Raw genomic sequence first — 27436 nt, 5'->3', positions numbered from 1 at the left:
TGTGAAAACATGAATATAAGCTAGTCTAAGTCTTTGAAATGTATCTGGTTTATGTTACCCTTAAAAAAAACCCTCCACTAGGATGTTTGATTTAAGAACAACAGAAATAAATCAGGGTTTTTCCTGGTACTAGCTGAAAAATCATCTCACTGAATGTGTTTTTTTACAGCTGGGAATCTGCTGGCCACTTGTATTTTTCATTGTGCACACTGCTGGTAGCCACATAATAATCACTGGAATACCTGCAATAATTATTTACAAAAATACTTTTTAAAATCTACTTTAAATATGTAAATAAGAATTCTGTTTTCAATGAAATTGAACAAGAAGTAGACAGCTAGACCTGAGAGGTCTCCATGAGCTACTGGAAAGCACTTCTTGATTTATAGACAGAGTTTGGAAAGCCAAATGAATTCTGTAGAATGTTTATATAAAAGCATTACTCTCCATAACTTCCTCTAACTGGACTGTCCTTTCATTTTTATCTTTTTCCATCAACTCATTTAGACTGACTCACTGCACCTAAAAATAGCTTAGATTTACTTTATCTTTTTATACTCAGAATAACACCACAAAATGGATCATGCCAACATGCAGTTATCTGAGGAAACCAACTCTGTTATTTCAGCTCATTTCTTTTGGAGTATGGAAATCACTGAACCACGTATTAAGTTGGTATAAATTTAAATAACCACGAAAGTCAAGGGAGGTATGTGCAAGGATCTGATCCCCACTTAAAAATGTAACTAAGATTACTATCCAGGCTCTGGAGAATGTCTCACCTTTAGATATCCTTTTAGAAACAGCATGACTACAGTGCTTTCAATGGAATCATCCCAGATCTCCATTGGTGCTACTTCAAATAAATCCAGGCTTCTTGAATTTTAATTATTTTGCAATTTTTCCATGTAGCTGGAGGTACAAGTAGCTTTACACCACAGGAGCCAAAAGAGGAACTCTGTGAATAGCAAGTTCTTACCCTGTCTAGGACAAATCACAAAACAGAAACAAACTCAAGTGTAGTTCATTATTCTGTGCCCTGCAATGTGCTTTTTTGTTTGTTTGGGGGTTTTTGTTTTTTTTTTTAGAGAAAAAACCCAAACCAAAACAAAAAAACAAATCAACAAGAAAAAGAGGGAAAAGTGGAACAATACTTGCACACCAGAGAGCTGATATGAACTTTAACAGTAAGGCTGGTACACATTTGTTTACACATTTTCAGACAGCACAAAACCCAAAAAATATTACAAAGCACTTAATCCAAGGGAGAACAGCATAGATATAATTTACCTGTTATTTATCTACTTCAGAAAACAGATTTTTGCCTCAAGTTGTAAATCATTAAGGCCTCTAACTTTCAACAAGTGCATCCCACACTGGCTTTCTGGTTGATAAAAATCATCCTAATACGCCTCAGCACTGTTTTCTTTCAAGAGAGCCTACAGAGAGCCAGTTGTCTGAGCTGCTTGTGTTGCTATGTAAGATTTGTGCACAAGTGTCTCTCTGGGAGTTTTGTTTTGGTTCTGTCATTTAATATTCATGACAATCACCATTAACCTGCCAGCTGAGCTGCCTTAGCATCCTGCCTCCAGACAAAGCCAAAAGTTTACTCAGCCCACACGGCTGCTGGCAGCCTCCATTTCCACATTACTGGCTAGTTTGGCTTGCATTTCTTATATGTAAACTAACAGGATAAATAAAAAATAATTAAAAAAAAACCCAAAACCAAACCAGAAGAACTACTAGGGAAAAGATATAGCAAGAGCATGTTCAGTACTCCTAGTTAGTGATGACATGGTTAAGCAATCATTCTGATCATTCCAGCCAATACACCAAGGTTTTGGGAAAGCTGACAATTCAAATGTGTCCATTAATAATAAAATGTGATGGGGTAAAAGGGGAGGGGAGAAATCCTTGCTTTGAAGCAGCATGGAATAAACTGTACCACCTTAAAATTACTCACAGCCCACTGCATATCTGTCAAAACAATATATAAATATTGGGAGTAGTAAATCATTTCAGTGTCACTAAGAAGAAATATATTCATGCTAAAAGCAAATTCTGTAATTATGTTATTATTTTAATGTACATATTTTTGCATCAAGAATGTCAGAATAATCCAATGATGATTAACACTTTAGACAATTCAATTACACAGTTTGGAGAAGTCCAAGGGTTGCTAAGTTTCCCAATCAGGCAGAACAAAATACACAGTAGGGTTCCATCCTGCCAGTGTGGGGCAAACTGAAAAGCTCTTGGAGAATCAAGAAAACAAAAGAGTGACATGAGGAGGATGGAGAAATCAGTGATAAAAAGAGAGTAAGGGGAGAGAAGGATCCCCACAATGAAGGGAGAGAGAGGTAATAGAAATTTTGATGTTGACAGCCACAGGAGAGTAAGAGAAGTCCAGAGCCTTGCTGTGTGGCTGGCTCCTGCCAGAACCAGCAGGAATTATTTCAGACTAGTGAAGTGGGGAAAGAAGAAACACATGCTATAAAGTGAGCTGTTGGGAATGAAGTATTATTTTATACTGTATATAATGATTAGAAGAAATAGATATTGGATTATATTTCTCCCCTTAAGTTCCTATGATGTTTTTTGTTCAGCTGCAGCTGGATGGACAGAAGGAGGGAGGGAGAGGTTTCCGTGTTGCCTGAAGGAGGAAAGATGTTTTTCCTTATTTTACTCTACACCCTGCAAGAGAGAATCAGGGATGGATTTGCTAAAAAAACAGCGGTTGAAGGAATTAAGAGCTCACTCTTCAATCAAGACTACAACATCATCTTTGCTAGGGAAGCATACGTTTATTTTCTAGAGGGAGCCAGTCCCCCAGGGGTGCTAATAGCAACAATGTACTTCCTGAGTTAGCTTTCAAAAACCAAGATTTATATAAAAGGTCCTACGTAAAACTTCTGATAGCAGACTTCTGAAACTTGCCACAACTTTATGAATGTTTCTTCCCCACCAACAAAAAATTTAGGAAACGTGAGGAATGTGAAATACAAATATCCAACATGATGAACAACTGTCTACACATAAAATGAAATTACCAGAACATGGAACAGTAAAGAAGAATAGAGCAAGGCCCTCTTCATTTGTATCTAATGGGCATCCCACGTGTGGATGCAATATTGTGAACTAAATCACAATTCACCCGTCCTTCCTGGCTGGACCCAGCTCAGACCTCACAGGGACAGCCCCAGCAGTTGTCACCAGTCTCTTCCCATGCAATAACCAGCACTGCTCAGCCTTGTTTCAGCCTCCTGCTGCCTCTGTAAAACCAGCTCTGTTGCCTTTAGGCTCTGCCTAAAGAGCTTTAAGGCTCTGCCAGCAGAAAGCCCATCAGGACTCAAAGCCTGATGAAACCCAACAGGAAGAGCCAATTTCTAGCACATCTTGTCATAGTGCACGTCCTTTCCCAAGCATGTTTCTGTGAGCTGTGTAATGATGATGTGGTTTTCCTGCACCTTTAAGGAGAGGAAAGAGCTCTTATTCCAAGTATGACCATTATGAGGCATATACATATTATCCTGCTTATGCAGAAAACAATGATTTTATATTTTTAGTAATTAACATCAGGAGGTGCAAAAATAAAGGAAAAGCATCTCCTACTGCATACCAAATAGCAAATCAATACATGGAAAAAAAATTATTTCTCAAACTTCTTTCTGGAAGCCACTTTTAAAAGATTTTCTCTTCTTCAAACCCAGCCCTAACTATGGCTTTATGACAATGTGGCATAGCTGTTTCGTTTCCAAAAAGCCAGTGTGTTTTCATTAGACTGCTTCTGATCTGCCTATGGCCACAAGCTACACTGAACATTGTTTATTTTCTGTAATTTGTGAGATTGTGTTTCACCCTCAAGTACATTTCATATAAGTATTGCTCTACCCACTGTTGATTCAAACCAGCTAAAGGAAGTAGGAACAGGACAGCACAGTAATAGGCAACAGGCCTGGAGAGAAAGTTTAGAGAAGACTGCAGTTCAGAGAGGAGCTGTTTCTGTGTAAGTAGAAATCACCTACAGGCAATTTTCCTTGTTTCTAGGAGCCTATTAACTTTGATATTTATGAAACTCTTAAGCTGCCCCTTTGGAAACAATCATAGCAAATGCTCCTCCAGATGGTTATGAAGCATTTCTTTTTTCTTTAGAAGTGATGAAAAAAAATATTTAAGAAATGTATTCTTGTAAATGTACCATCAAGGCAGCTAAAAGAGCATTGACAGTTTGCTTCACATTTCAGTCCACATTTTTCAGGAACTCCCTACCAGGAAACTTTATTAAATGCAATACTAAATTTAATTTAGAAAGAGTGCTGTTTTCACTGTATTTTTCTCCCCCTAATGTTTTCCTAGATGGATGCTTTCATAGCAGTAATTTTTTGTTGGTTTGCTTTGTTTCTATGCAACTTGAAATCATAAACTAATTTTCAACTAGTGGACATCAATAGAAACACAGAGGTCCAACTGAGCCATGCTGAATTTCACTATTTTGGAATCCAGTCCCCCCTCTTTTTCCTAGACCACAGTAACCTCCTATATATTATCAGCTTTCAGGTTTTCCATGCTGCTAAAAACCTACATATTTTACATTATTTAACACACCAAAAAAGCACCTCTCTGATTATGAACACAATTACATATCCACTTTTCTTCCATAATTCTAGACTTAAATGGACACTTTCTTTTGGTTAAAAAACCCCCAACTTTGGAACTTCAGAGCTCTGTACTTCACTGTACATCTGTGTACATTATTATCCCTTTCCTTCATTTCTCCTTTTGAAGAATATTAAGACATCCACACTACTGGGAGTTTTGACAAATATTGTTGCAAGATACAGATGAGATGACTACTTATGAACCTGAAGCAATTGATAAATCTAGCTAAAAGCTATAGAAACAAACCACATGTTTTGATGGTGCTTATTCTTGGTTTTGCAGGGGAAAAAACCAAACATCCCTTCCCCCCTCCCAAATTCAAAGTAAACCTAATTTTCTAATTTCATGCTAATTTACATAATTAAATAGTTCTCCAGGGGTTTCACTGCCTGTCTAAGATAACAACCAAGCATTTTGGCTCTTGCACAGAACAACTACTTCTGATTATTGTTTTTATACATAGTCAGGATTAGGAAAACATCTTTCTAAATACAACCCTGGAAAAGCTAAAATCCAGAAGGACTAAGGGCTTTTAAATATTCAGTATAGGAAAATGCAGATTTGTCTGCCCCAGACTTTAAGAACATGGTAATAAGCACCTCCCCTGTTTAATGCTTAGTTTAGACTGCTAAACAACACTTCTGATATTCCTTAAATTTCACTGTCTGAGATAAGAGAGACCAAAATGTCTTTTCCTGCCTGTTTTCCTGAATGGCCTCAGAGAAACCCAGCAGAAAATGGAGTGGAATTAAACCAGTTTGTAGTCCTAGAGAAGAAAATGTGTTTGAAATATAGCTGAAGATGCAGACAAATAGGTATTTGCCTCCCAAGCACCAACCACAAGACAAACAAATAAAAAAACCATCTGAGCCATGTGGATGTAAACACAAAATTGTGTGTATGTAATTTTAGCAAAATTGTGTGGCCCAGTCAGGAATGTTACAAATGTAGGTAAGAAAACACCCCAAACCAGTGAAACACTTTGTAGAATGATCCTGAATTACCACAAAAAGATAAATAGAGCAAGGATTTTCTGAGTCCAGCCCTGATTGAAGAGAGAGGCTTGGGGTACTGCCAAAAGAGCTGTTTCCTATTGTCTTTTTTCCTGCTACATTCAGGAAAACGGGACCTCAGCTTAATCCTACTTTGATTACAAAGAATGTACACAAAGATACATCACTTTGTATAAACATTTCTGACATAAATAAACTAGAGGAGATCAAATATTGGCCGACCACTAAAGTCACAAGTTATGTAACTCCTTTCATATATACTGAGAAAAAATACACAGGGAAAAAATCCATCAAAATCCAGAAATATATCAGACTTTTAGCATTCAGAATTTGTAATCTAAGTTGGTTTCTAAGTTAAAGGATTGAAGATATAATATGAATATAAGGAAACATACACTTCATCATATACAGGTGAAACTTTCTGAAAATAGTGTGGAGATTTGAGGAATGCAAAAAATGATCTAGTTATCACATTATCTTGAAACTTTGAGCTCCCTATTACATTCCAACCTAACCCAAATTCCCATATTAGCCTAGCTAGATCACTGAAACACAAATTCCCTGCAGTCACCCTCATGGTCCTTCTGAAAGCACTGTGTGAGGCACTTCTCTGTTCTCCCCTGTGTTCCCATCCCTGAGAGCTCTGTGCTAGGCAGCAGAGCAGAACCTTTTGGTTCTACACAAGTCAGACACCCTGAGGTTCCCAGCCTCCACAGAGCTTCTGAAGAGTTTTGCTGCATTTGTGTATTTTTGATGCCTCAAACAAACAAGGGCTGATAATTTCCATTGCCTTTCCAACACAGCAGCTGAGTAACATAAAGAGCCTGGTCCTGTACCCTTGACTCACACAGGTAACGAACATTCTCTCCTAATGCCCACCCACTGTTTCAGAGCAGGATTTCATTGGAAGTTCTGAAGGTATGTCTCTCAATTCTGTTTCAGAACAGAGAGTGCAGACTCTTCCAGAAAGGTGAAATCTTGTTTATATGAAGGTGCTCCCAGCTAAACTGATCTGGGCCAGAACCCCCTGGCATGAAAAAAGAACCTGGTGCATTTCTTCCATCCAGCCTAACAGAGAACTTGCTTACATATGGTAACTGTTGAGAAAGGCATTATAAATTCTATAAATTTTTTCAAATAGTCTTCAGTTATTGGCAGCAGGTTTGGTAGAGTGACACAGAGCACAGCTGAGAAGAATGGGGTGGGAAAAAAAGTACTCTTGTAATGGAAGAAAACCGCATTTCTCGTCTGTCACTCTTGCTGACACCTCACCATCTCTTGTGCTCAGAGTTGTGTCACATCATCGCAGCCAGCTGGGCAGCAGCGAGCAGCTGCTCCCACACTGCCCCGTTTGTCTGTCCTAGCTGCAGGCTCGTCCCTCCCGAAGGTGCTCCTTGTGCAGGAAAGCGGAGCAAGAGGGACATCCAGCGGCTGCTCCATCCGTGTGCACTTCTGAACAGAGCTGGAGACAAACTCTGCCACCGTCTGAGCCAGTCCGTGACCCTGCGTGCACAAGAAAACATTTATGAGCCATCTACCAGACATACAGAAACAGAGGAAAAAATATTCCAGTGGCTGAAGCGCTACTTTAATCTCTGCTGTGCGTTTTTCATGCAACCTACAGACTTCCTCACTGCGTTCCCAAAGTCCCACCCCTGGTTCTCCCTTTTTCTTCATTATTTCGTTTCTGAACTCTACATGCGAATTGGGATAGGTCTATTAACTTCCATGAAGCTAGAATGTTCTGTGCCAGCCCAGGATCTCATTCCAGTGCTTTGCCCATCCAGACATGTATTTTTCACATCTACTATCTTCTCTTCAAATATTTTATTTAACTTTAACTCTATTTGTACTACTTATTTTTATATGCATAGTAAATAGACCTCCCAGTTAATACTGATAAAAATTCCAGAGAATCGGTTGAAAATCCTAGTATTAAGTGGTTTCATCTTCATGTAAGAGCAAGGAGAAGCAAATTATTAACTTTACTAGTAGAAATTAGTAGTATCTACAGTATTTATCATTAAAAATTCCATATCTTTCCTGCCATATCTAAACTATGTCTTCTCCATAAAAATATGGCTTATTTGGAAATCTAAACCACCACAAAAGGGCTTATAAACTCAAAAATCTGAAGACAAGATGAAGAAAATAAAGGGAAACAGGGTTATATTTTTTTTAGTAAATATTAGCAATATTGATTTAGAAGTTATTTATTTGGAAAAATCAACTTTGTCACTGCTACATGTTAAGTAATTATTTTTTAAAAGGCTTGACCCTTACAAACTTGAAAGATTGATATGAAAAGAGTAGGAAATGGGTTAGGTCTTCCATATTTAGAGAAGAATTAAAGGCAGGCAATTGCTGACTTCATTGACAACAACGTAGGATGTGGAGTTAGGAATACAGTTAAGGGATGTGTTTAAAGAGCTTTTAAAGAGAAAAGTGCATCAGTCAATGGGGTAAAACCAGATAATATGATGGAATGAGCCAAAATTATCAGGATTTGCTGCTTATGAAAAAAACTGACATACCCAATAATTATTAGTAACTAATAGAGGAGAGGAGTCAAGGCTGAAACCAGGACTGGTGATTTCTTTCTGTCTCCTTTCCTCTCTTTAATTAATCTCTTCCCTCCCTTTCACCCCAGCCCTCTATCCCAAACCCACACCATGTGCTTATACACTAGGTCAGGGACCTACACACCAATTTCCCTGCCAAGTGTGCAATTCACTAATAAAACTTTCTGGTTGTTTGCAGACTTTTGTAATTCCTTTTGCTCATGAGCATTTATGAATCTTGGGTGCTTCCTTACTCTTAAGGGACCTTAAGAGTAAGGAAGCACCAACCTTAAGTGTATTGAAGAAGAGTGTATTGAAGTCTGTGGTATTTTTGGGGTCCCCTGGATGAAGGGAGGAATGATGAATCTGACTCCATGTTCTTAGAAGGCTAATTTATTATTTTATGTTACTATATTATATTAAAGAATGCTATACTATGCTATACTAAAGAATAGAGAAAGGATACAGACAGAAGGCTAAAAGGTAATAAAGAAAAACCCGTGACTCTCGCCAGAGCCTTGGCACAGCTGGACCGTGATTGCTCATTAGGTAAAAACAATTCACATGTTGGATAAACAATCTCCAACCACATTCCAAAGCAGCAAAGCACAGGAGAAGCAAATGAGATAATATTGTTTTCCCTTTTCTCCGAGGCTTCTCAGCTTCCCAGGAGAAGAATCCTGGGCAAGGGGATTTTTCAGAAAATATGATGGTGACAGAAGTCCAAGCAACTCTTCAGTGGCTCAAGCCCTGGATGTCAGGGGCTGTCCCAGCCCCAGCCAGCCCGGCAGGCAGCTCTCTGCTGGGGCACAGAAGGATGTGCTTTGTCTGGGCAGTCACAGCCATGGCATTCCCACCATTTCCTCCACAGCAAATCCATCACAGAGGATTTTATAGCAACACACTGAGCTCCAACTCATTTAGCATAAATGTGCCACCCCTCAAATCACCTTTGATCAGTGCTAAATTTGCTGCCCAGTTGTTACACTCAAATGAACTAAAGTTGTCCATCTGCTGAGCGCTGAACTGCCTCTGAAAAGAGAGACAAAGCCAGAGACACCTCTTTATCTGTCTTTACTCATGAAAATCATTAACTGCTGTACTCTGGAGATATAAAGTTCCTCAGATTACTGGTCTGTTGCAGAAAAAAGTGACACCGGCTGGAGACAATACTTATGAACTTCTTTATTTCTATACTTACTCCTCTGAAGGAGTGCAGAAAAGAGCATGTGTATTTTCTTCTATAAGAAGAGTTATTAATTATCAGGAGGGTACTTGGTAGAATTTTTAACTATACATCACTACAGCGGGATGGATACCAGACAGTAATTTATTGTTACTTTTTAATTATTGCAAAATATTTTTTAATTTAAAGGTTAAATCAACAACTGATTAATAATCAATTATTTAGTCCCTTAGGTCTAAACATATTGAAAAACACATTCTTATATGCCTACACGAAAACATTCTTATATGCCTACATCCTTAGTTTTCTTCTGTTTTCCAGTAAGAATTTACCAAAAAACTTTAAAATAGTGATCCATATTTGGCATGAGGACACCCTGATTTTGTACAAGTATTTAGAAAATACAACTCCTGAGACAGGATTCTCTGGAAGAACTTGGGTCCTATTCTATTGGGAAATGTCCTACTGGTTTTTACACCACATAATCTTTGCACTGAGGACCTTGTTTCAATCAAACACTGTGATAAAGTAGCTGTTATTGTCACCCCATTCTCCATACAGAAAATGGCAGGAAAAAAGCTACATCCAAAGTTTCATCAACACTTTACAGTTGAAACAGAGCAATAACTCAGATCCCTTGACTTAATGTTTTGTACTTTTCCAACAAATTTTCCTCCATCTGACTTCAAGGAACAACAAAATGATTGCTGAGACAGCCAGCTAAACCTGAAACTGAATTATTTTAGCAAAGTCCCAGTACTTGTTTATCACAAAAAAAAAAAAAAAACAACCTGAAACTGAATTATTTTAGCCAAGTCTTAATTCGAATCAGTTTTGTTACAAAGTCCCTCTGTTAAGAACTTATCATAGAATCATAAAATGGTTTGGGATGGGACCTTTGAGATCATCTAATGCCAAATCCCCCTGTCCCAGGCAGGGATGCCACCCACTATCCCAGGTTGCTCGGAGCCCCATCCAGCCTGGCTTTGAACACTTCCAGGGATGGAGCACCCACAGCTTCTCTGGGCAACCTGTGCCAGTGCCTCGCTAAAGAATTTCATCCTAATATCTATTCTAAGTCCCTCCTGTGTCAGTATAAAATTGTTCATCCTTGCCCTATCACTATCTGCCCCAGTAAAAAGTTTTACTCAGTTCTCAGGTAGAGAACTGCTCTCCCTGTTTTGTACCGGCTCCCTCGAAGCTCCGGAGGGCACAATGAGATTTCCCTGGAGCCTTCCCTTCTCCAGGCTGAACAGCCACGTCTCCCTCTGCACGGGAAAGGCGCTCCGACCCTCCCAGCACCTTCGCGGCTCTCCTCTAGACTTTCTTCCTAAACGTTTTTGTTACTTCCAGCAACAATTCCAGAGGCGGAACAGCGGCACGGCCCTTCAGGGGCGGCGTTAAGGCGTGAGCAGCGCTGAGGGCGGCGCTGAGGGCAATGCCTGCCTCGGAGCGAAGGCTGCGAGCGCTCGGCGACCGCGAGAAGGCGGCAGAACACAACCCGGCAAGGAAACACAACCTCCGGCGGGGAAACAAACACAACCTCCGGCAGGGAAACACACACAACCTCCGGCAGGGAGACACACACAGCCTCCGGCGGGGAGACACACACAGCCTCCGGCGGGGAGACACACACAATCTGCGGCAGGGAAACACAACCCGGCAGAACACAACCCTCGTCAGGGAAACGCTGCGTGCAACCCGGTGTGGGAATCCGGCAAACTCCAGGTAAAGGGCTTCCTGAAGGCAGGCGAGGAGCAGAGAACATCGACCTTTCCTGATACAAAATCCTAGGCCCAGAAGGATTGCTGGTTTACTGGGACATCCACATAAACACAGCCACCTCGGCTGTGAGGGTGAGGGCCAGGCAGAGCTGGATTTGCTGCTTTGCCAGCCTGGGGCTTACAGAGGAGTGCTGGAGGCTCCTGGCACTGCTGCGTGGCACAGACTCTAAAACCTCCCTCCTGGTCCTCTTCTCAGGCCAAAGAAGATGGGAAAACTGCCTGAGAACTGAATAAAATCTGGAGAAAGGCTTCTGACAGTTGACCAGTTAACAGCTCATACTCAGAACTGAAGTGTCACCCTGTTTTTTTAAGATTTTCTAAGCCTTCTGATGTTGACATTCTTGTAGTGAACTTTATCACACACTTTCTGTAAATAACCCATTGTTTTGTCTTCCTTTATGGAGGAGGAGAAAGTTGAAGGACTGTTGGTTTGTCCAGTGTGATTGGAGAGGTGTCACTGTCACCCTCCAATCTGCTGTCACTTTTGGAAAACTATAAATGTTGGAGTCAGAAAATAAACTACCTCTTTCTTCCTTCACCTTGAGAATGGTGGTGTGCTTGTGTTCTTTCGTGTCCTATAGTGACACTGAAGGCATCAATGAGTTTTTATAATAAAATTACAACAGAAGGGCATAATTACTGTTCTTTATCCTTTAATATCATTAGCTTCTCATTGTGTCACATGACACAACCCTGATCCCACTCAGGTTTCTGAATCACGTCACTGAACAGGCAGGTTCCTCTTGATTTCTGACTCTGAGCCTGTTTCCCGAGATCCCAGGTGAAGGGAGCTTCACACATCCCAGGGTTGAGCAGGTATCCATCTGCATTGCATAGGGACAGCACTGTGTGCTCCAGCAGCAACAGCGTAGGAACAACTTGGGACTGGAAAAACAGAAGTGATATGGGCGAGTGTGGTCTCAGGTATGCAGTGCAAGATGCCTGCAGGCACACAGCAGGACTTGGTTGGATTCACATACCACAGAAACGTGATATATAAACACAAAAATAAGCAAATCAAGCTGCCAAAAGGAATGGTTAAAATGCAGATTACTGAAGCCAGGACAGCTATTTAACTATTGTAAACCCTGATGGAGAACAGGCTGTGATTGTATTCCACTGCTACCATCACCTATATCTATTTTTCAGTGTAAAAAATGAAGAGGTGCACACTTAGTTATGAGAACTCTCAGTAGAAAGCACTGGATAAAGAGCAAAATCTTACTGTACTACACCTGGAAAAAGGAAGGTGAGGAACCTCTGTACCAGAGGGAACTAAAGTTCAGGGAAGGTTGTGGGATACACAGGCAAGGAGTGCACAGGCTGTGCAGTCAAGAAGACTGCAGTCCAGGAGGGCTGATTTACAGCACAAAAAAGGCAAATTTGAGACCAGTGCCTGGAAGGGACACACATCTGTACGGCACCACAGGCCACTGGCACCCTCTCCTGTGCCAGCAGTGCCCAGGGAACAGGGGAGGAAAGGACATGAGATGACTGCACCAAAGATCAACAGTACCATACAGAAAAATTCAGGTTGGTTAGGGTTTTTTTCTTTCTCTACCAGTGAATAAAGTCACATCCATTCCATTCCAGCACAGCCTGCTCTTCCAGAATTTAGAAGCAAGGTGATTTCTGTTCAGTCTGCTACAGAAAAAAAAGAGATCTGAATGGGGATCCATAGGCACTACGAGCTAAGTCTCTGTTCGGAGCAAAATAACCACATGTAACCCAGAAATTCCCAGAAGAGTTGGTTACATCCTCTTTCCTGCTGCTCTGCACGAAAACAAGGTGTATTTTCACAAAATCCCAGTAACAGTGCTGGCTTTAACAACTTGGTCCCTCCAATTTACTCTCACCTGACATCACAACCTTACCTGTGCCAGGACAACAGCTGGTACAGGCACATGCTGAACTGTATTGAAGAAAATTAACCTCTCCTTCCCCCAGAAAAGGTTTTTAGAAAGAATTAATTGGCTTCCCAATCTAACTCACTGTGCAGTCCCACCAGCTGTGACACTGGCACAAGTGAATATGTAGGTGATGGTGGCAGCAGGCAGGAATGAGTGACATGCAGAGGACACTACTGTGAGAAAGAAAGAAGGGCTTGTGAAACCACATTCTCGTGGAGGCTGAGCCTGATCATTAATCACTGAGGAAACACATTTGACTTTGGCACCAGTCAAACTACTCAGCTGTTAACATTTTAACCTGAGCGCTTCGCCAAAACTCAGGTGGTTTTTCCAGTTAAAAGATACTGGTATAGAACTGAACTCCAAAATAGTGCTGCTTAATTAAGTTCCCAAATAATAATTAGTTTTAACTGTTAGTTTTAATAGCTGGTATTAATTTTTAATTTCAAAGCATTCCACTTCCACCTTGCTCACTGGGCTTTTCAGCCCATCACTCACAGCACAGCTGTAAAGGTTCCTGGATCAGCCTTTGCCACAGCAGAGGAATGGGAAGGAGTGGGACTCTTCTGTAGTAGCTCTGCTGCTGAAAGCACAGGGCCTTTCCATCCATCCTCCTGACTGCTCTCAGGAGGTGTCTGACACTGTTTCCAGGCTGTGTTCCACACCACAGTTTCAGCTGTGCCAGCTCCAGGTACTCAGCCTCCTTGAGTACTTGCACTCCAGCTGAAGGGTGAGAAACCTCCCACACAGAGAAGGCAGAAACAACAACTGACTTTACTCTTTGCTTGTTTTTTTTTTTCCTCTCCCAATTTATTTATCAGCTCTACTTTCAAGATAAAACTAACAAGCCTTTTACAGGGTCAGATCTTTCCCAGCTGTGTGAGAATCAAACAAATCAGACAGCTGAACGTGCCCCCAGTGGGTAAAGCAGGATGCTGCTCTGGGAGCTCTTGCTCAGCTTTTCTTTACTCTTACCCAAGATAAGCTTCCTATTCACTCTGTGGTTTTTCTGTTTAAGTTCTCAATCCCAGCTCCTTCTGCATACGTGCTTCCCCAGCAAGATGACTTAATATTGCCCATCAGTACAATTTGTTCAAATATTCAAGTAGCCTCTGCTAATTATTCCCAGAACTGATGACATGCTTCAGTATCTTTTACAACACAGAACCATTTCTTTAACATATAATTACAAGAAATAAAAGCCATCAGTAAAACCTCCTGATTTCAGGAAAGCACCTCACTAGGTGCTAGTTAATGATGGAATATTTAAGCACACACAAACACATCTTTTTAGCCCAGATGCTTCTTCCCCTTGCATACAGTCACACATGAAACAGCTTTAAATGGTCATAGGAAAGGAGATTTTATACAAATAATTGTAAAAAAAATACTTAGGGAGAATCAGCAGTTCTAGTTTTCCCTCTTGCATGTTGTACATTTTGATCTCAAAAAGATATAAGCTCCATGTCTATCAAGAGGGGATAAAACATTTATGATCCTATATTGCATAATATCTGCACATTTGAAGGTAAATAGTTACAGATATTTTACAAAGACATTCTCTCTCTTCACTGTTTTGTCAGTTCATATTTCCAATCAGGCTTTAAAAGCCTTCATTTAGCTGCAGAAAACACAGTGGCCGCTAGAATGAAGCAATATTCAATACATGTTGTAAGGTAATTCCAAAGATGTGCACCGTAAAACTTACAAGATGTTCTCAGTACCACATAAATTAATCCTTTATCACTCGAAAAGACTGAAAAATACATTTATTTAGACTTATTTCTGTTTAAAAAAAATCAGGGAAAAAATTCAGGATGGCATTTGACAAGTGAAGTGATACTGAACCCTCATGTGCCACAGTGCTTCTGCTTGCTCTGCTCAGTGTTTATTTTCATTTCTGAGTGCATCAAACTGGCATTCCACTTGTAGGTGTAGTAAGAGAAAACCAAACTCGAAGTGCCTTTGTACAATGTACAACTTGCAAGCCTGGATGCCTACAGAAAGCCAACTAAAGGTCAGAGCAGAGGAGCTGTAATTAAACTTGTCATTTAGAAGAAACTCAGGCCTCACTCCAGAAATGTATCAATGAAATTGCTTACCTTTCAATTGCTTGAGTCCTATACAGAAGATCAGCAGTACTTTCCTAGATAGGATCCTAAATTTGCATTGGGATTCCAAGTAGTTTACAGCAGATTCACCTCCATTTCTAGCAGGACTGTTTCCCCCTTTGCTTCACTCCATGCAGCAGTACTCAGCCATGGATTGCTAATGCCCATGCAGCCCCCTGCCCATATCATGGCTGCACTTGCAGCTGTATTGGGCAGTTTTAAAGCTTTCTCCTACATGATTTGTGAGAATTATAGTTGTTGCCTCAAGTAAAAGGTAGTACCTCTAGCAGATGGGCCACACTTGCATCAGTATTGATAAGATGGACTCTTGTCCGCTCTGGCTCAAATTATAGGGAATTCTCCAGTTTTAAAGTTTTGCCAGTCTTGTCAAGAAGGTGTGGTAACAAAGGCCAAACACCTGAGCTGGCCTGATGTACTTTTTCAGCCCTAAAGGTTGTTTTTCCACGTGGCAATGAGGCTGCTGTCCCAGGAGGATGAGGGAAGCGCGCAGTGTCGCACACGCACGGGATCAGCGCGGTGTGACCACGTGTGCGGTGCCTGCTCAGGGACAGCGTGTCACTTCCCACAACTGCCAGCACAGCACCTTCCCACCAGCATGAAATTGTCTCTGTCGGAGGGGGAAAAAAGAAAGAAAGACAAGATACTCTGATTATTCATATTGTGTGGCTCATCCTGTCAAGTGACTGTGGTGAGGCACGTGAGGCTGCCTCCATCCCACCACGTTATACACTTTGGTGGTAACAGAAGTGGGCATGTTTGCCAAATGACTGAGCAGATGTGACATTTAAAAATGTGTCAACTTTGCCCCTGGACAATCTTAGAGAAAAAGCAAACAGAACTAACCCAGACCCTTCCATCATCCTGATTGCAATCTTTGGTGGTTATTTTTCTCTGAATTTTTGTCTGCAATGTGATTTTTCCCTCTCTGTCTTTGTCCGACCTCAGCTGTGGGAATTTCCCCATCTCCAGTGCCAGTGATGGGAAAGCAAGAGCAAAACTGCTGTTCTGGGTCACATGAGATGTCACAGAGACCCTGACCCCAAACCCAACTGGGGTTTTTAGTGTGAATCTGGGGAGGCAACACATGCTTAAGCTACAGCCCTTGCATATGATCACAAAAGTCTGAAGCGAGCACATTCTCCACCTCACGACCAAAGCACTGGGCATGACTGTGCATCCTACTTCTGCCTAGAAAATACCTGCTCATCTCACTTTTATCTCAAATATTCATGGGAGGATGCAGCCTAAATTTTCACTGAGCGTGTGATTTAAATGAACTAGGCAATTTCCTGTCCAAGTCCATCAAGCTTTATTGCAACACCATTTCTGTTTACATTGATTTGCAGCCCTCTTCATCTCTAGTAATTTAGGTTTCCACAGAACAGATGGCAAACTAATAGAGGAATGCAGAGTCACAAATACATGGAGCATTCACTGCCTGTACACAGTGACTCAGTAAATGATTCACCCACTTTCATAAAACAGTTGTGACCTTTCATCTGACTACTTCCTCAAACAAAATACAGAGGAATATTAATAACATATGGAAACCAGGAACCAACAAATTGGGGGAATAATAATAGCTCATCTCATGATTTTTTTTTTGCTATTGTGCTTATCCTATTCCATGCTCTGCATTTCTCAAACGTTTCTGTCATCTCTTGCTACCCTTTGACTACTTAACCAGATCCACTAAAGCAGAGGTTGCTCTTTGTTGTGAAAGAAGTGAAGGCAGAGAATACCTAAAGGCCTCGCAAAGGGACAAGTTTTTGGAAAAATATTATAAAAATAAACGATATCATATACCAATCTGCAGATAATGTTGTTCTATATTTTAAAAGTAACAACACATATATGCACAACTTTCCTTTCTGGCCCTTACAGTGTAAAGCTGGTAACAAGCAACCCTGAGCACCAAGATTGAACTTTGTCAACAAATACAACTTACACTGAGAATTAGAGAAGGCAAAGTTAATGTGCCACAGTATTGCACCACAGATGTTTTTGCCACCACATATGAAAAATCTCAGGCATAAAATTAAACATGAGCAAAATCCTTTCAGGAAGCTACTAGCAATATCTCATTCTATTAGGCATTTTGAAATAATTCATTAATATCAGAGAAAAAGCCCTTATCTGGTCTCTAGAAACAAGAGGTGATAAACACCAAGAGGAAAATGTATTTTAAATATTATGCAAAGCTTTGGCAAAAAGATTAAAGTGGCACCACCCTCCAAACCCCAAACCAGCAGAGTTGAGATCGAGCAGAAATATCAGAGCCCTGCTGGATTCTGCCTGGACATCACACATGTGAAAGAAATATGTGGTAAATCTGAGAAGCAAAGGCTAAACATATTTTCAAGGGACACCATCCTGCAAATATTCTGCAAACAGTGGGAAAATTGTGCATTTTTCTCACAGTATGTAAGACTTTGTTACCTGGTGCTTCACTGATTTTTTTTTTCTCTCCTAAATCAGATCAGTTATTTCATAGTAGCTTCTTCTGGTCAGGGATCACAGTGTTCCAGGGACCACAAAATTGATGCCCCAAGCTCCAGAAGAGGTGGTTCCTCACTGGTTGCTACCAGGTTGTGCTATGAGTTCCTCTCTGGAAGAGACAGTGGAGCCCACGGAGTGTTAGGAAACCTGCAGGGAGTGGCAGAAGTATGGAAAAGGCTGACTACTTATCAGGTGAAGTCACCAGGGATGGTTTGCAGTGTTTAATGATCCAAATTTCCAAGGAAATAGGTAGAAGCCTGTCTTGCAGGCCTCTGAGGGGTCACTTCAGAGGCACAGTGTGGCATCTCCCTTTTCCCATGGGAATGTGGTGGCAGTTTGCACCACCCAGTGCCACAACACAGTGGGTCAAAAGAAGTCAGCCAGGGAATCAATAGTGAATACTGGATTTGTATTAAAAAAAAAGTCTTCTGAACCCCATAAGGAATTTTGTCTCTTTATTCTTGGCACTGTACCATAAGTAACAAAGAACTCCTATCCCAAACAACACACCATGTCCACTGCTGACAAGATGCCACAGGAGGATGAAACACAGGAACAAGATGGGCATGGATAAGCACAAAAATAGCTTGAAGAAAAGCAGAAGTGCAGAAGTTCCCCTTTTCCTAACTGTTGATTTATATCTTCTGGCAGTGTGGCACAAATGCAGATGACTGAAAGAGAATGTGTTCACCCTTAATGAGAAATTTGCCTTTGCCTCACTTGGGACTCTGTTTCCCCATTGCTTTATCCACACAAGATCAGCACAGTTCAAGCAGCTCAGATGTTCCTGATGCAAACCCTGATGCAGATTCTGCAAGACAAGGAATGTTTGGCAGTTACTGGAATGCTGCAACAGGCAGGTAGAAGATGCAATGTGGTGAAATACTCAGGCCTGCAGTGAAGTTTAACCACACTATCAAACACAGCTGTACCAGTCACATGCTGGGGATTTCCCAGCTGCAGACTCCCAAAGCACACGAGTTTCAAACAATTCAGTCACTATGTAATCAGCAACCATGTGACAATTTCATTTTCTCTTTCAAAACATCCAAACAAGTCTGGATTCAGAAAGACTCTGTGGCTCAGCCACTGTGACTCTTGAGACTTTTTCTGCATTTATCATGTCAAACCTTAACACGGCTCCTGCAGTAGGACTGTACTGGTTTATCACAGAAACTCCTTCCATGATCTTCATTCAGAAGGAAGTAAGTGTCCTTATGTACTGATGGGACCCTAAGGATTCCCTTAGCAACATGATCTGGACAAATGACATCAAGGTCACAGGCTAAATGTGTGACACTCAGGCATCATTAAGTTTTTTGTCTCTATCACTGGAGAACACAAGATTAAGTATGTGTAAGATGATCATTTTAACAGAGTATAAAATAGGTAAGAATTAGAAAAATAAAAGCCTGCATTTAAAAGCCCTTGCACATCCTAATTCTGCTTGGTTTTTTTCCCTCTCCTCCCTTAGTTAGAAACCAGACTGAAAACCCATGAAAGAAGGGGTATAGTTCAGTTTTGCCAACTGTCTTTCCCTCTGCTCATTATCTATGACTATTCTAGACAGGAAAACATACTGAAAAAATGTTTTACTTCTGAAAAAATTATTTACTTCTAGTTTCCTCCTAGTCTGTGCTAATTGGCAGGCTTAATCAGGAATATCCCTAAAATAATTATTACTAAAATGATGTTTAAGAGGTTTAATTGCAATGTATGTGCATTAAGGAAACAGTTTTTCCTGGGAGTACAGGAGACAGGAGAACCTACAGTGATGATTGTATTTCAGGAAGGAAGGAGGAAGTCAGAGGGGAGAACTGTGCTAAGGGCCCTGCCCTGGGAAAGCATTTGATTTAAAATACTAAAGTAAGGAGGCATGCCCAAGCCACATTTTTGCTTTATCACCTCTGAACAGCTATTGTTTCAGAATGCTGACTAAATTTGAATTCTCACTGTAAAACATGCAGTGTGCTTTACTCCTGGGAGCAGCCTTTAGCATCACTTACAAACCAGCTGGATGCTATAGCTCCCTCAACACTCTTTATATCATCCCTTTTAATTTACAACACGCTATTCTAAAAGAAGAAAAATATACACTGGTGTGGAACAAAATGCTGACACATCCTCCAGACCTGTGGGACTCTGAGCCACAGAGGCAAAATGCACTAAACTAAAATGAGGGTCTGCTGTACAAGACTATAAGGGAAAAAAAAGAATTAGTTTTGCCTTCTGCTGATAGAATCACAGATTCTACATTCATGGTATACTACTGTGGGAGACATGCTGGTGAAAATTTTGCATAGAGAACATAATGTTGTGATGAAATGCATCTGAAATCTCACTTTTGCAGCACCACTTCTGGAACAGATGATGTTATCCTCAGAGTAAATATGATCATATGGATAACAGACAAGCAAGTGCATGACTTGGGAAGACCTCTTTAACAGGGCTTTTATGGAAATACATTCCCTGTGGTAACCTTACCTCTCAGCAAAACTCAAAAAGTGGACAGTGCAAGTGTTTACATCTTTGATTGGAGATAAGCTGGAGTAGGCAGGAGGATGTTACAGCTGCAACACCTGAGGAAGTTGGCAAGAGAGCAAACTCAGTACGTGCTCAGTCTCTGACAAACTTGAACTAGCATGGCAGAGTGTTAGAATATGACTTTTTCAGTCCTTTACATACTGAGATTGGAAGAGGTAATGAACCAGAGATCATGAAATTACCACCAAAGCAAGAGAATGATGCCATTATTATTAGTGAACACTGTACAACGATGTCAAATGTGATTTAAACGCTAAAATGTGATTTAAGTGCTAAAACACCCAACAAACCACACTAACAATGTATAATGAGTAGATGAGATGAGGGAGACACTGTTGCATAAAGACATGAGTGTGATATATGTGCTGCAGTTGTCAGTAACCTGCAAGTTCAGAATCCTATCACAGTAATTAAAATTATGGCTGCAATTGAACTGAAAGTCAGAAGTGAGAAGTTTTTTAAAGAAATCTTAGGATGGTCATGAATTTGTAATTCCATAGTCCAGGGAAGGGTAATTTTGCCTAAAAATGCTGTTTTCTTTCACAATTCAAGTGCAAGCAGAAGTTCATAATAAAAAGCACTATATAATAATGAAGATAAACAGTAATAATCCCTATGAGTTATAAGTTACAAAGGGAAAAATATCAATAAGTTAGAAACATCAGCAGAAAGTCCACAGCTGACATCACCAATGTAACATGAAGAATTAAAAAACCCTCAAACTTATCATGACTTATCCTAGCAGCTATAGAAACCCTTTGCCAGATAGAAATGATATAACTTTTAATAGTGATGCAGAAGAGACAGACATATTTAGAAATATTTTTATTCCATATTTGGACAGCTGTTCTTATGTCACATGATGAACTTTAATTATTTTCCAGTCCCCTGGTACCAAGCAGGATGTTATACAACATGCATTAGAAATCAACATTTTAAAGTCAGCCAATTCATCTACCTCACACCTAAGAACTAAGACAGAGAAGACTTGAGAGCTAATCATGTTTATTTTACTAAATTAAGGCATTCCAGGGAAATCCCATTTGACTGAAAAAGTGCTAATGTTGTGCCAATAATAACAGAGGCCAGCAGGATGACTCAGAGCTAAAGGACAGTGAGTCTGACCTTCCTTCCAGGTAATAAAGCTGTTACAAATTTAATGAAGAATGGAAGTGATGGAATATAATTAATATCATCCCAGTGAACCCAGTTTTGTGGCAAACAGATCTTGTAAAACAAGTCTTTGCATTGTTTGATGAGACAAGTATTTGGATGATGAAAGTAGTTGTATATTTGCACTGTATCTGTGGAGAGCACTTGACTTAATAGTGTATGACATTCTCATTATGAATGTTGGCACAACACTATCAGTAAAATGTATTAAATGAACTGAAAACTGAAAGATCTAACAAAGTAATAATGAATGGAGACTTGCAACATAAACTTCAGGGCTTTCACGAGAAGAAAATAAATATGTGCATCCATGGTTTGTGAGATCAATAAGACTGTGAGGATGAAAGATGAAGATGTTAATGCAGAACAATTTGAAGCACTTAATAAACTAAGCCAGTTCTAATTAAACATGTCTTAATACAGCAAACTGCAAGGGGAATAGAAATAAAAGCTCTACAACTAGCCAAGTCTTCTCCCTGGAAAACACATGGTCTAAAAAGTACCAAGAATTACAGGTGACAAACAGCTGACATTGTAGCTAAAAAATCCAAACTAAAAACCAGTCTTAATACATTCCTTGTATGTATAGACAAAAAGCAATGCCAGCTTTTTCACTGGTGAAATGTGCTGTGAATCACCACAGCAAGTTGCACAGTTTAGAAAGAATGCTTTCAAAATAGAATTTAAACATAAAAGAAGGAGACAAAATTATTTGAAGATGAAAATCTCTTAGTGACATATTTGAAGAAAAGACTTGTGTTAACATTATTAAGTAGCTTGACTTAATAGAACAGAAAATGCTGGTTCCTAATGGTTACTTAGTGTAAACACAAAGTTCATGTAGAAACATGGCCTATTAAACAAGAAGTTATTTATAGCTGAAATTACCATGGGAAATCGCAATGGCCTCTTCCGTTCAAGGCTGGATAAGTTTTTGAGTGTTGTAGGTCAGCGTGTATTTGCCTGCTTAGCACCACAGTTGAACATAAAATAATCCATACAGACGTAACTGGGTAATAATGACCTGTAACACAGAGAGCAAACTAACTGACCTAGTAGTTTCTTCCTGCTTTTTTTTTCTCCCCATGCAGATACTGTAAATATATTTTTATCTCTTTGTCTGAAGAATTGAGCTGACACAAACACACCACTTTACTGATTTTGGAATATTCTTTGTTGAGATCTGCCACAATTCACTAAAGATTATCAGGTCCTCAGGCTCCTTTCAGAACAGGTATTCCCTGGAAAGGTAAGGGTTTTGTTAAAAGGGTGCAGGGAAGTGGAAATCCTAAGCCTGATCCCATTGACATTAATATGTGATTTGCCATTGATTTGCAGTGGCAAGATCTGGAGCACAGTGTTCACAACTCTCTGGAAATGGTTCTAATTTTGGGGTTCTTAATTCCACACACAATTTCTTCAGGAGCAACTGCTTGGCTCTGTGCATGGTATGATAATAACAACAGTCAGAACTTCCTCTTTTCCAGAAATAACCATGTCATAGGCTGCTGCTTCCTTGTTTTATGTATTTACAGATATCATGAAGCCTATATAAAGCCTCTCCATGATGTGTTCATATACAGTAGCCTTCCTTTTGATATATTTTTAGATCAATTGCACTTAAACAACACTTCCTCAACCTACTGAACTTTGCCCTGAGATGATGATCATGGCAAATGCAAACATTATGCTGTTTAAAGGATGACAGCCAACATTTTCCACAGCACTCGTGTAAAGGGTAGGGTATTACAAAGGACAAAGGGTTTAGCATGACTCCAAAGTGCTGCAGCACCCAATTCATGCTCACAAACTCTGCACCTTTCTTTGGGCAGCCTCCAGAACAAGACAGGTGTGAATTTATCAATGTGCAAGAAGCAGCAGCTTACATGATCTCTCATGTAAGATGTACACATACAAGGCAATACATGATATTTCCATTTTCTAATAAACAGTGCTACTTTTAGAAGAAGAAAAGAAGAGCTTCAAGCCTCTTTGCAAATAATTTTATCAAATGGGAGAATTGTAATAAATAAGATGACTCATCAAGGAAAAGCTGTGTCTGCGCTCTCCTTCTTTGCTACAAGGTTTGATAAAGCTGGTAAACACCTTGAGAGGCAATTTTCCTATGGCTAGGTTGTTGTGTGCTTTCAAGCATATCACCTTAGAATCTCAGGAATGGCAAAACTACCCTTTTCTGAATCTTCCAGTGTAGAGGACATAAACAGACTCAACTTCTGGTTTCTCCAGTACAGAAACCTCTCTATCAGATTCTGCCATTTCCCCCAGACTAAGGGGTGTGGGTAAGTACAGCCCTACCTGTAAGACTTTTCATGGTTTGTAAAGCTTGACTGCTAAAGCAGCAGACTGGACAAGAGTAAAAGAAAATTGTGCAGATATCAGGGCTTTTTTGTTGGTTAAAGTACAAACTAAATCAGTCCCAATTACAGTACTGAACACTGTTGCATGAAGATTTCCCCTCACAAGGTGTAAAGTACACCAAGAAAAGTTCATTGTGGTTTTGAAAAACAATTTTCAGCTTCCTTGTGTGCTGTGAAAACGTTCCTGTTCTGATTCTGTGCTGATCCCATGCAGCCAATGCATGCGTTTTACTGTGCACAGCACCACTGGGAGAGGACTTGTTAGTATGTCCTAATCAATAATTCTGTGTGAGTAAATATTGTTTTTAAATACAGATTAGTCACACAACAAACAATCAGAATATTGATGAGAAAAGCACCTGGGGCAATTGCAGTTTGCAATGATTATACCTGAGATGAGAAGCCACTGTGCAATAGAATTTACACATGCACTTGTTGCTACACATCAGTAAGAAAAAATGCTACAATTACATCAGACCCCACTAAATAAAATCTTTACAATGTTGAGAAAACACTATAGTGTTAATTTGTTTGTTTTCTAAGTGGAAACTGTTGAGATATTGCTATGGATCGAGTGAGAGCTTTAGACAATCCCCGCCTTAGGTTCAGATTTTTGGCAGCAGCTTTACAGATACAGAATGCCCATGCAGACAACAGAGAAAGGCAAACCCCACACATCAGTACAAGACATAATAAAGTTATGTCTGTTTGTAGGAACAAGACATCCTTGTAGAAGTGTTTTGCAACTCTTGTCCTGCTGGCAGAAGTAGAGATACATGCAGGTGGAACATTCTGCAGCTGGAAGTCCAAAGACACTGAGAATGGAGACAAGACACAAATGGGCTTTGAGACAGTGAGTGGTGCACAATGTGAAATGAGACAGAAAATGATGACACAGGGACAGCAGGACAGGGACCTAAACAGTCCAATGGAAGGCATGGGAGCCTGAAAAGGGTAGAAGAACATCACTACATCATGTGTAACTGAAGTCAGGAAGAGATGACTCAAACTGTCAAAAAGTAAAAGATATACATAGAGATAAAAGCATGGTGATGCACAGGTTGTGTGTTGGTGCAGATTTAACAAGAATCTGAAGTTGAGGCTTATAGCCTGAATTTGGAAGGTGAAATGCTGGCACAGACAACCTTTTTCAGCTGTTAAACCTGTGTTAGGTGAAATTCACTCCCTTACAATTGAAATGAATGCCTACTGTGAATGCCTGATGCCCCACAAATTGTCTTTAAGGATCCTGCAGAGCCCTGTCTTACAGGTGGTCTGGATCTTAAAAGAAATAATTTGAAGAGGGTAATGTCCCATGAAAGTCCAGTAATTAACAGGAAAAAAAACCCCTTTGGGCATTTCTGCAGGAAAATGGCCATTTCCCAATTGCTCTCTCTATTCTGAATGCCCCTTCAGAACCTTTGCAAATGGATAGGGCAGTTTTTCTAGTTACTCACAAGGAATAGTTCCCATCCCATGTCAGCCTGCTGGACATCAGTAATATGGCTAGTCTGAGTTAGGATCATGGAATCAAGCCTACATAGACTAACTAGGCTATTCCTACCCACAAACCTAAAACCATTTGCTGGCCTCCAGACTAGTATTTTATGTTCTTTCCTGACTGAGGCTATATTTCAGACCTGGATCCCACTGAGTCTCAATCCACCCCTCTGTGCTGAGGGTCTCTGCTGAGCCTTCCCTCTCACATCACAGTGCCATGCTTTAAGAAAAATGAAGAATGCAGCCTTTGTGGCAGCACTGAGTGAACACCACTTGTAAGGAAAATATCCCAAATCTCATTAAAAAGAGATAAAGCCATCTGGATCCTAAGACAGTCAGTTTGGAAAAAAAACCCACAAAACTATTCTGAAACCAATTTACGAAGAGAAAGAGATAGGAAAACAACTTTGCTGCCAACAAATGTTGTAGCCCTTGTCATCTATTACCACATGAACAAAGCACTCAATGACTGCCTCCAGTACCATTGCCAATTATTATGACAACATACACTATAACCATATTATGTTTACAATATAATACATGTGAGTATTCGATAGAGCCTGGCAGCACTTCAGTCACTGCCTCTTTTATGCTTTAAAAATCAATTTTTAAAACTGATTTGCTGTATAACATGTTCCCTAATTACATAGTTTACTGTATAGAGAACAAGAAAGGATACTGAAAGTGATTTCAGGCAAACCTCTGAACATTCAGTGAGATAAACCCTTTTTATTCATACACATTGTACCACTAACAGCCAACATAATGCCTTTATTCTATAAACATGCCCCATCTCATTCCCACTGACATCAGAAACAATTTTTCCAAAAGTTTCACCTTCAACTGAAACTCAAGAAAAAAATGTTCAGGGACTAGTTTTAAAGGGATTCTTCTTTACCTTTTATACTACTATTAAGGTAAACAGCATCATTTAAACATCTGCTTCATTTGTGAATGACATCAGAAAAACAGTTTGCCAAATAATTTGATTTATATTTCCCAAATCACATGCCAAATAGAAGCAGGAGGTTGCCTTGGGAAATATGAACTGAAGATGTGCTCAGACTCAAATATCGTTACTAAAAGGCCCCACTGTCAGTCCACAGCCAATAACTTGGTCAAATTTCTGTGTGGGCTATGTATTTTACATATAAATCAGGACACAGGGGCACAGATACTTAAAACAATAATGTGCATGCTAGCTTAAGTACATCAGGCCCAAGCAACAACACACCAAAACGATTATAATGATTCTCAGGCAAGCCTGAGTTCAGAATGGCTCACCAGCCAAGCTTTGGAGCAGGTTGTCAAAAGGGGTTGCATATGCTTCATCCTTGGCAGTACTCCAGACCTGACTAGATAAAGCTCAGAGTGCATATGGATGCCATAACCTGAACTTCAGTCACTAACACTGGCTTGTTCAGCTACTGAAAGGTGCTTAAAAACACATGCCAGCCCTGGCACCTCCAAATCACAGCCCTGGTTACACAGGGGGCAGACTGGAAGTGAGTAACAATTGCAGAGATGTTTTCTTAAATGTGATGCTTGGCTTGTGCTGGCACAGTGGACTGAGTGGAGCTGTTTTGCAAATACCTGAAGAACATCTAGAACCTCTCAGAGACTTCTCTGATTACTGTAGGGCAATGCATTTTTATGCTTCAGTATGATTTGTAACATCTAAGATCCATGCATATAGTTAACAGGAAAATTTGGAATATGTGCACTTAATATTTCTACTGTGGTTAAAGAGAAAGCCTTTGAAACAATTCCAATACCAGGCTAGAGAGAAACTGTAAGGGTAATTCCTGTAAGGGTAGCTGCCTTGAGACATATTTAATATTTTCCCTTGTGATCTTGGCAGAGAAACTAGCTTTGTGATAAGCTCTTAGCACAAAGAAAGACTGTATTCCACACCAAGGGGGAGCAGAGAACTCCGCAATAACAAAAAACAGAAAGAAATTAGATGAAGTGCATGGTCATCCATATAGAGTAAGAATTCCTGTGACTGGAAATTACAAATGAGGAGAAAGAAGAGGGTGTAATTAGTGCATCAGAGGATGACTGTGAGCAATCACTGTGATGTGGCACAGAGAACAG

At 40.2% G+C, this 27436-nt stretch overlaps 1 long non-coding RNA gene across 1 annotated transcript in view; it reads right to left on the bottom strand.

Annotated features, from left to right (window-relative positions):
* Positions 1-1724: 1724 nt before the first annotated feature.
* Positions 1725-27436, bottom strand: part of LOC115902763 — a 47264-nt gene continuing 21552 nt past the window's right edge. Inside the window, exon 3 of the long non-coding RNA XR_004060636.1 lies at positions 1725-7175. This is a non-coding gene — a long non-coding RNA (uncharacterized LOC115902763). The remainder of the gene's footprint in view (positions 7176-27436) is intronic.

Source organism: Camarhynchus parvulus, chromosome 3 (assembly GCF_901933205.1).
Source record: "Camarhynchus parvulus chromosome 3, STF_HiC, whole genome shotgun sequence".
Classification (NCBI taxonomy): domain Eukaryota; kingdom Metazoa; phylum Chordata; class Aves; order Passeriformes; family Thraupidae; genus Camarhynchus; species Camarhynchus parvulus.
The sequence above is the reverse complement of the archived record's forward strand: the minus strand, read 5'-3'. Positions and strand labels throughout refer to the sequence as shown.